The following is a 15,000-nucleotide window of genomic DNA, read 5'->3' as shown; positions in this document are numbered from 1 at the left end:
TATATATATATATATATATATATTTAGTTAGTAACAATAATGATGCATTGCATTTTATATATACATATATATATATATATATATATATATATATATATATATATATATATATATATATTTATAGACAGATAGATATTTCCGTGATCACATTTCGTATTTACCGATGTCGTCCAAGGGAAGTTAACCGCGAATAACTTAATGATTTTTAAACGAATCAATGAACATCCATTTCTTTGAGAAACAAACCCACTCGTCTGAACGAGAAACGCTCAAAATCGCATTTCATGCTGCATCCTACTCAGCTGAAACATCAGCTGCTCTGGGAGGGACCCTGTTGACTATAGACATAACCTGCGAGCCAATAGCCTGGGTAGGTCTGAATGTGCCCCGGGGGAAAACTTCGTCAGCAAATAGCTGCGGAGCAAACATGCCCAAATTAGTTTCGAAGAAAGATGGCCATTGTTAACAAGATAAACCTACAGTGTTTGGCGAGCAAAGTTCTGGGCTTCGGGGAGTTTGGATAGACTCCGTATCGTTTCTGGCGATACGAATCCCAAGTAATGTTTGAGCTTTTCAACGCTTGATTGGTTTGGTTATGATTGTTGTAGTCAATCGTGCACAAATATTGGTTTCTTGGGGGTGTTCTTGGACGATTGTACAGCCTGCTAATATTGTATTTATCCTTGTTGTATGGTGTCTTGAGGTATTCTTGGATGATTGTACAGCCTAGTAATCTACTATTTATTCATTCTCTATCCTTCGTTCCTTTTGGTTTATGATAAATGTTATCATAGTAACATAACGTGTAAATAAATCATTGATATTTGGATATATGTGACCCAATGCCATGTCTAGTTTTGATTATGAATGTATAAACGAGTATAATTTTGGTACTATGTCCACAATTTGATATTTTTCTCGTTATAATGTTTATTCGATTACGATATTTTCATTTATTTCTTATTACGATCCCTTTCTGAGAACAAATAAAAATAACTAATAACTAAAATTGAAAAGTGTGACTGACCTCAGGAGTCTGGGGCGTGTATTACCAAACCCATGAGAATTAAGAGGTCCGATCTGCTTGTATAAAAAACATACACACTGAAGAGAATCTATTGTACAGAATATCACCAGTCAATTTTGCTTTGCATAAGAATCAGCTGACTCATCATTTCAAAGAAAACATTCTCTGAGATCAGTTATTCCTTTGGAGGTCAATGTTAGTCACATTTCACACGGGTTGCAAATTCCTGAGATGTACGAGATTAGCACCTCCAGAGTAATTAAAAACATAATGAGATTATTTTCAAGAAAATTCTATGGTTAGTTTTTAAGATATGGCGTCCCTCTTTTATCAGGGAAAGGAATTGAATTGAATATAGAATTTAGGCCAAAAGCCAAGAGCAGGGACCAACGAGGTCATTCAGAGCTGAAACGGAAATTGACAGTAAAAGGTTCGAAAGGTGTAACGGGAGAAAAACCTCGCAGTTGCAATATGAATCAGTTGTTAGGAGAGGGTGGAAAGTAAAATGGAAGAAAAATATGAAAGGAGGTACAGTAAAAGGAACGAAAGGGGTTGCAGCTAGGGGCCGAAGGCACGCTGCAAAGAACCTTAAGTAATGCCTACAGTGCACCGCATGAGGTGCACTGACGACACTACACGCCTAAGGGGTTTTCAGGTAACGGTCCCGGTACTCGGTTACATCTCGGGAAAATCCGACCGGGTTAGTCCCGCGAGATGACCGACAGAAAGTTTAATTCGATTTCCCGTCCGAAGTCCGGAAATCTGACAGCTTCGCGCCACCAAAAATTATTTACAAAAAATGTGGACATCAAGGTATGATTCCATTTTTTATTCGAATCCCCGAGAGCTATCCAGTTGCTTTTGAGTTATAAACACCGAATTTCTCACTAATTTCTCACTAACAGGGAAGTGAAACTGATTGTTTCTGGACAGGAAGGTTGTACAGCAAACGCCATTTTTAGTTAGTATTCTCGTAAGCACAGATGCACTTGAATAAATAAAGAAGAACAACTGTTTCCTTGTTTTTGAAAATGGCAGCGGGAGCATTGGAAGAATGGGTATTGTTTACGATTTACCGTTCAGCACAAAACAGAATGTGGCTGTCTTTTTCTGTTTATATCTTTATCTGGAATTGGGGCTTTCTGTACAAGATACTTCAGATGTATAGGAAAATTATATATGTGTGTGTATGTATGTACGTATGTATGTATGTATATATGTATATATATATATATATATATATATATATATATATATATATATATATATATATATATATATATATATATATATATATATTTATATGTGTGTGTGCGTGTGTAAACTATGATCTTTATGCAACGTCTTTTTTCCATTTACATAAGTAAATCTGTATTTGGATTAACAACTAATGTAAAACCTTTTAAAAGATTTATTTTTTAACCTTTACTACATCTCTCACTTCTTGTTAAACCACGCCAGATTCAACTTATATAATCGACTTATATAATTCAACTTATATAACCAAATTACGTAATCAGTATTTTCAATAGAAAAAGTTGACTTCACACAATATTTTACGTATTTTTTAGAACTGTGCTACTCGTCACCCCAGCCGTTCACAGCGATGACACCCGTCCTTCTTACATGTCCATGCAATGTATAAATGCATATGCAAAATTGAATAAACAAAACTCCGACTGGCATAGCAAACATTTTCCCCAGAGTAGCAGCTGCGACCTTTGACCAAAGAGTTTTAACCATATTTATTGAAAATGTAAATCTAAAAATCTATAAAAAAATGTATTTGTAACCAAGATGAATTAGAATATTAGAAAAAAAAAGGCAGCTGTTTCAGCCAAGATATGTGTCAAAATGAATGTGAAATCATCAAATTGAAATAAATCGCATTGCAAAATAATCCCTACAGACAGTAATGAAACAAATGTAAAACCAACTTTTTTTTCCATTGTCCTTTATCAATCAATATATATATTTGGATATCATTTTGTGATTTGGCATTATATTGTAAATATTTCTTCTTTACTTGATTATATTTTTTTTTTATTATTTCCACGACTTCCCAAGGCGCAGTTTCATATATGTGATGCATAAATACATTTTTTTACAATGAATTATTTCAGGAAGAGTATGGAGAGAGAGAGAGAGAGAGAGAGAGAGGGAGAGAGATCAGAGAGAGAGAGTTTCTTTCATATGTGTATAATTGTATTGTTTATATAATGTTTATAATTGTATTGTTTTGAGAGATTGTTTTGAGAGAGAGAGAGAGAGAGAGAGAGAGAGTATAAGATTGTTTTAGATTGTTTTTTTTTGGAGAGAGAGAGAGAGAGAGAGAGAGAGAGGCCAAACCTAACTAGAAGGCCAGGTAACCTCCTAGGGTCTGAGGTCGTTTCGCTTCAGAAGAATATTCCCACCGAATGCCACAAAGGGAGACAATACTATCTTTTGTTTCCTTTAGACAGAGATCAAACGACTTTGTTGACGTAACGGAAACGAAGGAGAGCAACTGTGGAGGTTCAGAAGAATACACACACACAAACACACACACATATACACACACACACACACATATATTATATATATATATATATATATATATATATATATATATATATATATATATATATATATATATATATATATACATATATATATATTTATATTTATACATGTATATAATTATATATATTATATATATAATATGATATATATATATATATATATATATATATATATATATATATATATATATATATATATATATATACTCTATGCATAAATCAATCACCACTAACCTCTATTCCTGATTAAAAATTAATACCCAAATCGCCTATTTAAAAGCCCAGCCTATATCACTCATTCAGACTCCTGCTATTCTGCAGAAAAGACCAATAAAAAAAAAAAAAACAGAGACCCCATCAAAAGGAGAGAATGAAAATGAGGTTTCCCTTGGCACCACCGGCGCTGAATCATCCCCAAGAACCCGTAACCTTCCCAGCGTTATGTTAAACTCAGACTCAGCTATCCGCCGCGGTCTGCAATATATCGGGAATGGGCTCGTAGACTTCATCCCGGGAAGGTTTCTTAATTTCACACGCTGTCTGCTCTTTTATGCATCTCATAATCCCGGGGGAGAATATACACGTCCAGCGTAACCTCGTAAAGGAAAGTGATGGCACGCCCTCGGCTACAAAAAAAAAAGGGGGAAAAAATAGCTGCGCTGGTTTTGAAAACTTACCGTCGAGGTTTCATCACGGGTTTTATAAAGGAGTTTCGTAAATTTACCTCGGGAGATATATATAAGGTGCAATATTTTTTTTTATCTCTCATAAATTAGGTCTTTCTCTGAATATCTTGTTTGAGGCTGAAGATACATTTTAACTTACGCGTTTAGGGAGGAAGAATCTGGAAACTATTTTTTAAGGGTTTATTGAACGATGTACTAAATTGTGGGTGTTGTGAAAATGACTAAAATATGAATACTTTTAGAAATTATCTAATATATAAGCTTTTATATTCCCGCCTCATGCTGATGGCCACTGCGCATTTTGTTCGCGTATCTTCTAAAGAAGGTAAAAAAAGACCCCATTTAATTTCTCTTCACATTACTCTTTAGCCGGTTTATAAATAGATGTTCATTAAGAGCGATTCTAGGCTATCGCATTTATAAATTTTTCCTTTCAGAGAAAATAGTTTCATGAAAAACGCAATCCTAAATGTGTTTGAATATTAGTATTGTGATTCCAATTTAAGATTCTGTTACATGTATATATATATATATATATATATATATATATATATATATATATATATATATATATATATATATATATATATATATATATAAAACTCCTGATTATATAAACCCTCATGGCACAAACATGGGGATCGTTCTGCTCAGCGACAGCATACCTGAGCAAGCAACACTAACAACTTGTTTGCCCTGATAATGTGAAATGGCGATACTGGCAAATGGCCGAAAGCTACGTCAACAAGGAAGGCGATGAAACGCAAACAATCAATTGCACCTCGCAAAAATCTTGACACGTATTTCGCAAAAGTCGTTATTTCTTTACGACATGGTCGAAGTAAGATAGATCAGTTCTTCTTCTTCTTCTTCTTCTTCTTCTTCTTCTTCTTCTTCTTCTTCTTCTTCTTCTTCTTCTTCTCGAATTGTATATAAAAGTTTTGACTACATTTTCTTGAGTGAATTCATTCTTATATATGAAATTTAATCAGTCAATTATTTATTGACTTGTTTATTTATTTATTTTATTAGAGAGAGAGAGAGAGAGAGAGAGAGAGAGAGAGAGAGAGAGAGAGAGAGAGAGAGAGAGAGAGAGAGACTTCTTACCCGCCATCTTTAGTAGATGACATTAAATTTAGTGATAAATGGAAAAATATATGCTCAAAGTTTGCCTTTTTCAACAGAATCCTTCTGTTACGTTTCCGTTGAGATAAAAAGACAAAAATTTCAATGACTGAGCTGTAATAAAGAATGGGGTACGAGTGTTTTCCACATTGTCAAGTGCCCACCAAAATTATCCACCGAAATAAAACTAAAATTGGTTTTCATCCAAATCTTACCCTCCAAATTAAAACTGTTGAATATTTCCTCACTACCACGGTCATGAATGATTCATGCGAAGGCCAATTTCCTTTTATTTTCCTGGTTTTTTTGTTTTGTTTTTTTTTTGGCCTGCAGTCGTAAGCCATCCTGAGATTCTAATCCGGGCGGAGAACCTTGAAGAAGAATATCCGACGCAAGCACCTCGCCCTGGAGGAAGTTTTAAGTGGATCACCGGGGTTAAACTGAACTTGCGAGGGAACAAATCTCTTCTGAGACATCGCAAATGAAGCGGGTAATCGGATACTTCGAAAGTGCCGAAGACTGAGGCAGCCGAGGGCGAGGAGAGGCGAAGATGGAAATCTTGCATTATAACTTATTTCTTCACATTCCAAGTGCCCGTGTCTGAATGCTGCAGGGAATCAGGACGTGCTGAGTCTCCCGTAAGAAATTCATGTGTGTGGGTGTACTGTTTTAAGTTGTGGCTGAGTAGTAAAGGTACAATCGGTGTTTCAGTCCTGATCTGCTCATTTCATAATTGGTGTTGGCGCTGGTTAGTTAGGTTGGATGAGTTGCCATGTCTGATTTACTATACGTCAATCATATTATTTTTTCAGCTTGACTTTAAAATATTATCAGTGCTTTTCTGTGTCGGCGACTCGATATAAAAGTTGTTTCTTGTAAACAAAAGCTTAAAGTTATTCATTTTCATTGTTTATGAAAATGAAATAAAACCAGATATATAAAAATGACAGGATGAAACGCGTGGACCAGTAGATGCAAAGCAGGTGTCAAATACTTTTATCACTGTATCTATAAACAATTAATAAACGTGAATAATAATAATAATAATAATAATAATAATAATAATAATAATAATAATAATAATAATAATAATAATAAAAAGTATCTTGACCTTCAAGTCAATGGTCCAGGAAGGACTGTTCCACACGAATAGGGTTCACCTTCATAATAATAATAATAATAATAATAATAATAATAATAATAATAATAATAATAATAATAATAATAATAATAATAATAATAATAATAAATAACTGTAAAAAGAGCAAAAGAGAAGAATAAAAGTAAATGTCAAATCAGCTAAATTATGAGAAAGGCAACGTAGAAATAAGAAAAAACTAAAATGGGGAAAAAAAAAAATAAGGGAGAACAGCTGAAATCTTGATCTCCGACCAAAGATCCCATCTGGCGCTAAGACGATCGTACCGTTGGCTTTATCTTTAAAGGAAATAAAAGAGGTCTTACTGCTATTGCACTGCTCCTAATGGGAGGAAAACGGTCCCCTGATATTTCTTAGAGCTGGGAGAGTAAACGTTCTCCAGGAACGTTTTCATACGTTTAATTTTTTTTCTTTCCTACGTCTTGATGGAGAAAAAGGAGGTAGCTACAGATGTAGAAGATTTATTATATATATATATATATATATATATATATATATATATATATATATATATATATATATATATATATATATGTATATATGTGTATATATATGGGGATGAGTCTGCTAAGTAAAAGGAGGAAGACAAGTCGAAAGGCCTGCACACACTCCATTGTTTCTCTTTCCTTGTGGATTTTGTCTTTATTTATATATTCATCACATCCATATTTTCGTGATTCAGTTATACACACACACACACACACATATATATATATATGTGTGTGTATATATATATATATGTATATGTATATATATATATATATATATATATATATATATATATATATATATGTATATATATATATATATATATATATATATATATATATATATATATATATATATATGGCAGTGTGTTAATGTGTGTGTGTGTGTGTGTGTGTGTGAGAGAGAGAGAGAGAGAGAGAGAGAGGAGTCCATGTACAGGACCAATGCTGTGTAAATTTCACCGTCAGGTACTGTAAAAATATGAATCCTAATAAGCAGAAACCTGTTTTGCAAGTAATATCTAGAGCGTTAACTTCAAATAGCCATATAAGGACCTCTCTCTCTCTCTCTCTCTCTCTCTCTCTCTCTCTCTCTCTCTCTCTCTCTCTCTCTCTGTGCCTGCGAGAGGACATTATCTTTCAAAGGAGCCTCGTAGCGGCAACATGAACGCATCCAATTGAAGAAAGTTGGACGAAACCTCCGCAGAGAACTTGACCAATACGATTCTAATGAAATTCCTGGGTTCCAATTACATCTTTGTTTTCCACCTTCACAGGCGCTCTCTCACAACGGGGTCGCGTCTCCATCTCTGCCCTGCTCTGAATGCATACATGCATACATACACACAGGTATACTCACATATACATATACATATATATATATATATATATATATATATATATATATATATATATGTATATATATATGTATATGTATATATATATATATATATATATATAAATATAATATGTGTGTGCATGTATAATAAATATATATATATATATATATATATATATATATATATATATGTATATATATATAAATATAATATCTATATATATAACAAATATATATGCATATATATATACATATATATATATATATATATATATATATATATATATATATATATATATATATATATATATATTCATATATATATATTACCTCAAGGTACATTCATATAAAAAGCACGTATCTTCAAACAGAATCTATAAGAAAAACAAAATGATCCCTTACAACAGACATTTATAATAGGGCATATATTTTGAGCCCGATTTCTGCAAAAAAAATGAAAACTATGTCTGTTAAAGCAGCAGACTTCTATACAAGAAGGACCCTCAAATGCGTGCTATCCAGACTCTGACAATGTTACGTTTTAAATGTTCAGATTGAATCAGGTTCTCACGATTCTATTACCAGATCGCGTGTAATCTGGTATCGCTCACTGCATATACATAATGGCTTCGGTGGGGGGTCAGTTGGCCTTCGGAGCTAAATCCTATTTGCTCTGCCTCTTACCGAAGAGAGAGAGAGAGAGAGAGAGAGAGAGAGAGAGAGAGAGAGAGAGAGAGAGAGAGAGAGAGGAGAGAGGGATAATTAGACAGATAGAGACAAAAGAGAAAGAGAGAGAGAGAGAGAGAGATACATAAGATGGTTATTGATAACGGCAAAGTGGTACATAAAAATAGAAATTTTGAATAAAACCTTGTCAATTTCCTTAAATAATCTAAATAGTAGACTAATTATGATTGTATTCCCATTTGTATTAAGCGCCAGCAATCTCAATTTTGCACTACTCTTGAAATCTTATACAAACTTTATGTCAATATACTAACATCTATCTCATTAACTATAACTTAAAATATCATGGTAAATAGTTTGGATGTTTCGCCTTGTATTTATATATATATATATATATATATATATATATATATATATATATATATATATATATATATATACATATATATATATATATATATATATATATATGTATATATATATATATATATATATATATATATATATATACATATAAATATATATATATATATATACACAATATATAACAAGATTAATATATTACCAAAGAAATGATAACAAGATTAATATTTCTAGTTTTTAGTTTTCGTAGATCTGAGTAATAAAATTCACAGTTGAAAAATACTGACAAAGGAATTATATATATATATATATATATATATATATATATATATATATATATATATATATATATATATATATATATATATATACTAAAAGACCACAAATAGCAAGACTGGCCAAGAAGGAATGTGACCACAGTTTCAACTCTGGTGTATATAATCATCCGTAGTAGCAATTCGTCTAAGGAGGTAATAAGGTTATTTTTACGTATGATTACATAAAGGCTGAATGGAAACATCCTGCTTGCTAAAGTCCATGCAGCAACAAGTGGTAAAAAACGAGGGCCTTGTGGCAAGAATAGAATTATGTAACGCTTTGCGTTTTGCCAGGGTTGTTGTAATCAAGTATATTTATGATGATGCTATTTCGGAAAGAATTTTCATAACAATATGAAACATTAGCTTTAATGCTAAGAACCATATGGTGTTTTAATACTGGCTCATTTAGGAAAATATTACGAAGAAATTCACAAGTATTTTACTCCTATTACTCCTATTGAATAGCAGAAATTATTACGAAGTATAGAAATAAATAGGCACCCCCGTTCAGTGCTTAGCCTCATGGTTAAATTATTGAAATATAATATAATGATAAATAATAATAATAATAATAATAATAATAATAATAATAATAATAATAATAATAATAATAATAATGATACGTATTTTAGTAGTGACAAGACCCTTGTTTATCGCGTAGCCAATTAAGCTAAAGTGTTCTTAAATATGAAATATGATAGTTAATATTTGTTGAAGTATTGTATACTTCTTACCTGATGCAGTGAAAACGTTCATGATAAACAAACATCTTGATGAGTTCAAAAAATGAGTAAATCAACATTATGTTTGTATTCTCGATATGAACTTCGCTGTAGGTAGGCTTCGGGCCACAAAGATCATCTTTTGGACCCTAAAAGCATTGGAAGTAATGATAATAATATTAACGATAATTACCTGCATTCCCCAAAAATAATTTTCGCCCTCCTAATTAAACAGCATCGAGCAATGGAAATGAACATTTAAATTAGGGTCATTAACACATAACCTGAATCTCATTTCGCCACACTTTGGGTAATGGGAATTCCGCCTCGTTTTGATGGGTCGCCAAAGGTTCATTTTCGCGCAAATGAACTCATTTATGTTCTCGCGAAGGGGAACAAGAGTTAAGACTGGCAACTCAATTAAGGGGCCTGGGATTAACCAACTTTTCAAGTACGCGCGATGAATTGTTCATGGCTAGTGATTGGGACTGCGTATGTCGTTTGAGGCGAGGATCCTACTTCCATTTTTTATGGCCTAAGTCATCGCGTGAATCTCTTTTTCATAATTTGGTCGTAAATGTAAAATTATCTGTCAAAATTAAATGGTCTGCATTCTATGAATTTATATTCCTCCTCTTTGATCTTCGAAGTGATTATTACAAAATAATTCATGAGCCATGTTTTACCATATATGATAATTTGAATCATATGGGAATGGTGAAATCATATTTCATGTTTCATGAAATAATTTACATTCACCATACGTTGGAATATTACGTGAATGTGAATTATTTCAAATGGCTGTCCATAAAATGTTTTAAATTAAATGGGAATTGCTTTCATTCTATAGAAAGATTACAATTCCCATATCATTCAAATTATATATTACAGGCAACATTTTAAATATTTGCCAATTACCTTAATTAATGAAATACATTATAATCACCCCTCAGATCAAATAGAATGAGCATAAGGGCATAGAATATTGTCCATTTTATTCTAATAGATAATTTTACATTAGAAAGATAACAAGTCTCATTTGATTCAGATTATATTTCATAGGCAGCATTTGAAATAGTTTACTGTCCAAATATGGCAAAACTAGGCTTTTGAGTTACATTGAAATTACTTCCACAATCAAACGGAGTCAGTTTAGATGCGGTTGAATTATTTGTTTTAAATAATATAAATTATTATTATTATTATTATTATTATTATTATTATTATTATTATTATTATTATTATTATTATTATTATTGTTGTTTACCTTCATTTTATTCCGTGGCTAAGTGATACATTATTAGGTTGGTTTTTTCCAATTCCTGCCCCTAATAATAATAATAATAATAATGCAATTAATAATAATAATAATAATAATAATAAATAATAATAATAACGAGAAGATATGAGCCATAAGGAAAAATAAGAATCAATAATAATAATTTAATAATAATAATAATAATAATAATAATAATAATAATAATAATAATAATAATAATAAACTGACCCAGAACAAACGCTACCTTTCGAAAAGTACATATCACTTTCGATCATGAACCAATTACCGAACTCGGACCGGTGTCCCAAACTCACTTGATATTTATCTCTCAAAACAAATATCAGGTTTTCGATTCCCCCAAAGCCAGAGGGAACAGATTTAACGCCAGTTTTCTATTTATATGTAAATGACATTCCGGTTTGCGGGATGGGATTTCGGGCCGGTTTGATCTCGGGCGTGTCTTTTATTTCCAAGTGGCATTTTCAAAGACCACCGCGGGATTATTTCGCCGAGTCAATGAGGCGAAGACATTTGCAGGTTTGGGTTGGGGGATGGTATTCCTGGGTGGAGGGGTATTTGTTCAATTGTTTGTCCAGTTTTACTTTTCATTTTGTTTATTTTATTTCTGAAATGGATCAGCCAAATGTATATCAGCAAGTCAGTGTTTGTAGAAGTTATTATTACACTGGCTTTAAGTACAAGTTTTTTTTTTACATAATTTAATATATGCAATCAATTCTCTCAGTACTATCTCTTTATGACAAATTCTTCTTCTTCTTCTTCTTCTTCTTCTTCTTATTATTATTATTATTATTATTATTATTATTATTATTATTATTATTATTATTATTATTATTATTGGAGAAGCAAATCCACAGTTATGTATATGTACATATTTAAAGATAAATATACGTACATATACATAACTGTGGATTTGCTTCTCCATTTTAAGACTCATGTTACTATGAATATTTTTTAAAAAATTATTAATATTATTTACAAGGTAAACACTATTCATATGGAGCAAGCCCACAGGGGCTACTGACTTGAAATTCAAGCTAATATATATCAGTAAGATAAGATTTACAGAATTGATATTGTACTGACCTTGCGGTTAATTTTTCTTGCGAAATTTTATACATACCCTTATTCATCTCAATACACTGAAAAGAGAAAGTGAAGATATTACATAAAAACTACTATTGAATTCCTACGTCGCACTTTTATCACTGTCATCGGCAATGGAACAAAAAGAGATAAAAACATATACACTGTGACTTATCTTAATACATTGAAAGGGGAATATAATAGAAATTTTGTATTGAATCCATTATAGAAAAACATTATAAAGTATCACTGAATTCCTACGACGCGCTTTTGTCACAGCGATCGGAAATTGAATGAGCGAGAGATTAAACACACACACACACACACACACACACCCTCAAAGATAAACAGAAACTCTTCTTCCAAACTCACAAAGACAGAAAGAGAAAAATTAAAAAGAAACGAACCCATTATGGTGTTTTATTGAAAGACAACCCTCGCCTAACGTTTCATTAGACTTCGCAAAGGACTCCTTTGTTCGAGATGAGATGACGGTCCGACGATAAGAGGATTATTAGCGAAGCTTTCTGCCCAATATTTCGTGCAGACTGTGAGAAACGGACAGATGATGCTCAATTAGATCTCTCTCTCTCTCTCTCTCTCTCTCTCTCTCTCTCTCTCTCTCTCTCTCACCGTTATGTTTTTCTTTGAAGGACCCTTGATGAGAGATAATGGAGTTTGACAACAATTTCTGAAAATATGTTAATGGGTGAGGTACCCTTAACGATATGTCATAATAATAATAATAATAATAATAATAATAATAATAATAATAATAATAATAATAATAATAATAATAATAATAATAGCTTTCAGCTACAGGAAAGAAGGTATATTTTTTAAGAGAAGATTATGAATTGATAGCTGATTTTATCCTATAAGTAGAGACAGGCATTTGATTACATCTATCTAAGGCCGATCAGTTCCACTGATATGTTGAAAAGAAAAAGAAGCTCCGTGAGAGAGAGAGAGAGAGAGAGAGAGAGAGAGAGAGAGAGAGAGAGAGCAAAGATACTTTTTGATAAGCGTTAATTTTGAAAATGTAAAATTTAAACCGTAAAAGATTGAAAGTTGATTGGTCAGTGATATGACTGAGAGATATACACACATATATATATATATATATATATATATATATATATATATATATATATATATATATATATATATAAATACATTTTCCAGAATTGAAATTTAGGTAGGAAAAATTCCTCCTTTTGAGAGAGCGAAAGACTGCTAGGGGAGTTCCCGGGTCGCAAAACTTTGGCAAACAACTTCGAACGCGAGAACAGCGCTTTTTTATGATCGACTTCCTTTTTTTTTACGTCTCAGTTGCCGGGGTTCGGGGACCAAATGCATCCTGTATACTTTCACTGGAAGTAGTACTTTTTCCTTTGACGCTGAATACTCGGGTAAAGTTTTTTTTCTTCATTCGATAGGTACGTGTTTTTTTTTTTTTTTTTTTTTTAGATTGGTGGACGGGATTTTGTAGGATTTGGGGATTTTCTTTGGGACTGCTTTGTATTTAACATTTTCTTATGTCTGTATCATTCTTTTCATATTAGGTTGAAAAAGTTTATTTTTTTCCTAACTAGATATTTTCAGGAGACTTTGAAAAGTTAATTTTTTTTACCTGACTAAATTGCAGTGTTTCAGTTGTACCAAACCAAATATTTTCATTAAAAATTTTCTGTTTTTCTTGAACAATTACAACTATTACTTACATATAAAATCTAAGCATATTTTATAATGGCAAAGAAGCCATTTTCCTTAACTCAGGCCTATAGAGACTTTAAGTAAAATCTCATTATTATTCAAACATTTTTTTCCGTTTTATTAACCATATTCATTACATTTTATCCTTATTCTTAAATTTATATACAATATGATTTACATACATCAATGCTTAATAAGTAAAAATTTTTTCTCAGCACTGGTAATATTATAATCCCTAAATTCTGAGTGAGTTACACTCCATACTTTAATGATATAATATGTGACAGTTATCACAACTACAATATTTATAACCCTCATAACAAATCTAGGTGATCTTGTCATCATGGAACCTCATTGGAGACTGACAGCAAAGAAAAATCACCCGCTCAATCAACTATTTATTCTAACTGGGTACTGTGTTAAAAATATTTGTAGAAAAAATAATAGAAATATTCAGAAAGATTTATTTGGCAGAAGAAGTGGAGAAATGGTAAGGCCGTTATTCAAGAAATGATTATGCATTCGAATTGAATAATATAATTCATATACACACACATATATATACATATATATCTATATGTATGTATATATACATATATATATATATAAATATATATATATATATATATATATAATATTATTACATATATATATATATATATATATATATATATAGATATATATATATATATATATATATATATATATATATATATATATATATATATATATATATATTATAGGACCCTCCCCTAAAATGATTATTCTGTAATATTTTAGGAGGCTAATTAGCCTGTCATGTTCAGTTATCTAATCACACTATTTAATTAACCGAATTAAGCAGAGAGTGTAGATAAGTGTGTGCGTTTGTGCGCGAGTGCGTGTGTGCGTGTGTTTGTGTGTGTGAAAGAGAAGAGAAGAG

Source organism: Macrobrachium rosenbergii, chromosome 49 (assembly GCF_040412425.1).
Source record: "Macrobrachium rosenbergii isolate ZJJX-2024 chromosome 49, ASM4041242v1, whole genome shotgun sequence".
NCBI classification, from domain to species: Eukaryota; Metazoa; Arthropoda; class Malacostraca; order Decapoda; family Palaemonidae; genus Macrobrachium; species Macrobrachium rosenbergii.
The sequence above is the reverse complement of the archived record's forward strand: the minus strand, read 5'-3'. Positions refer to the sequence as shown.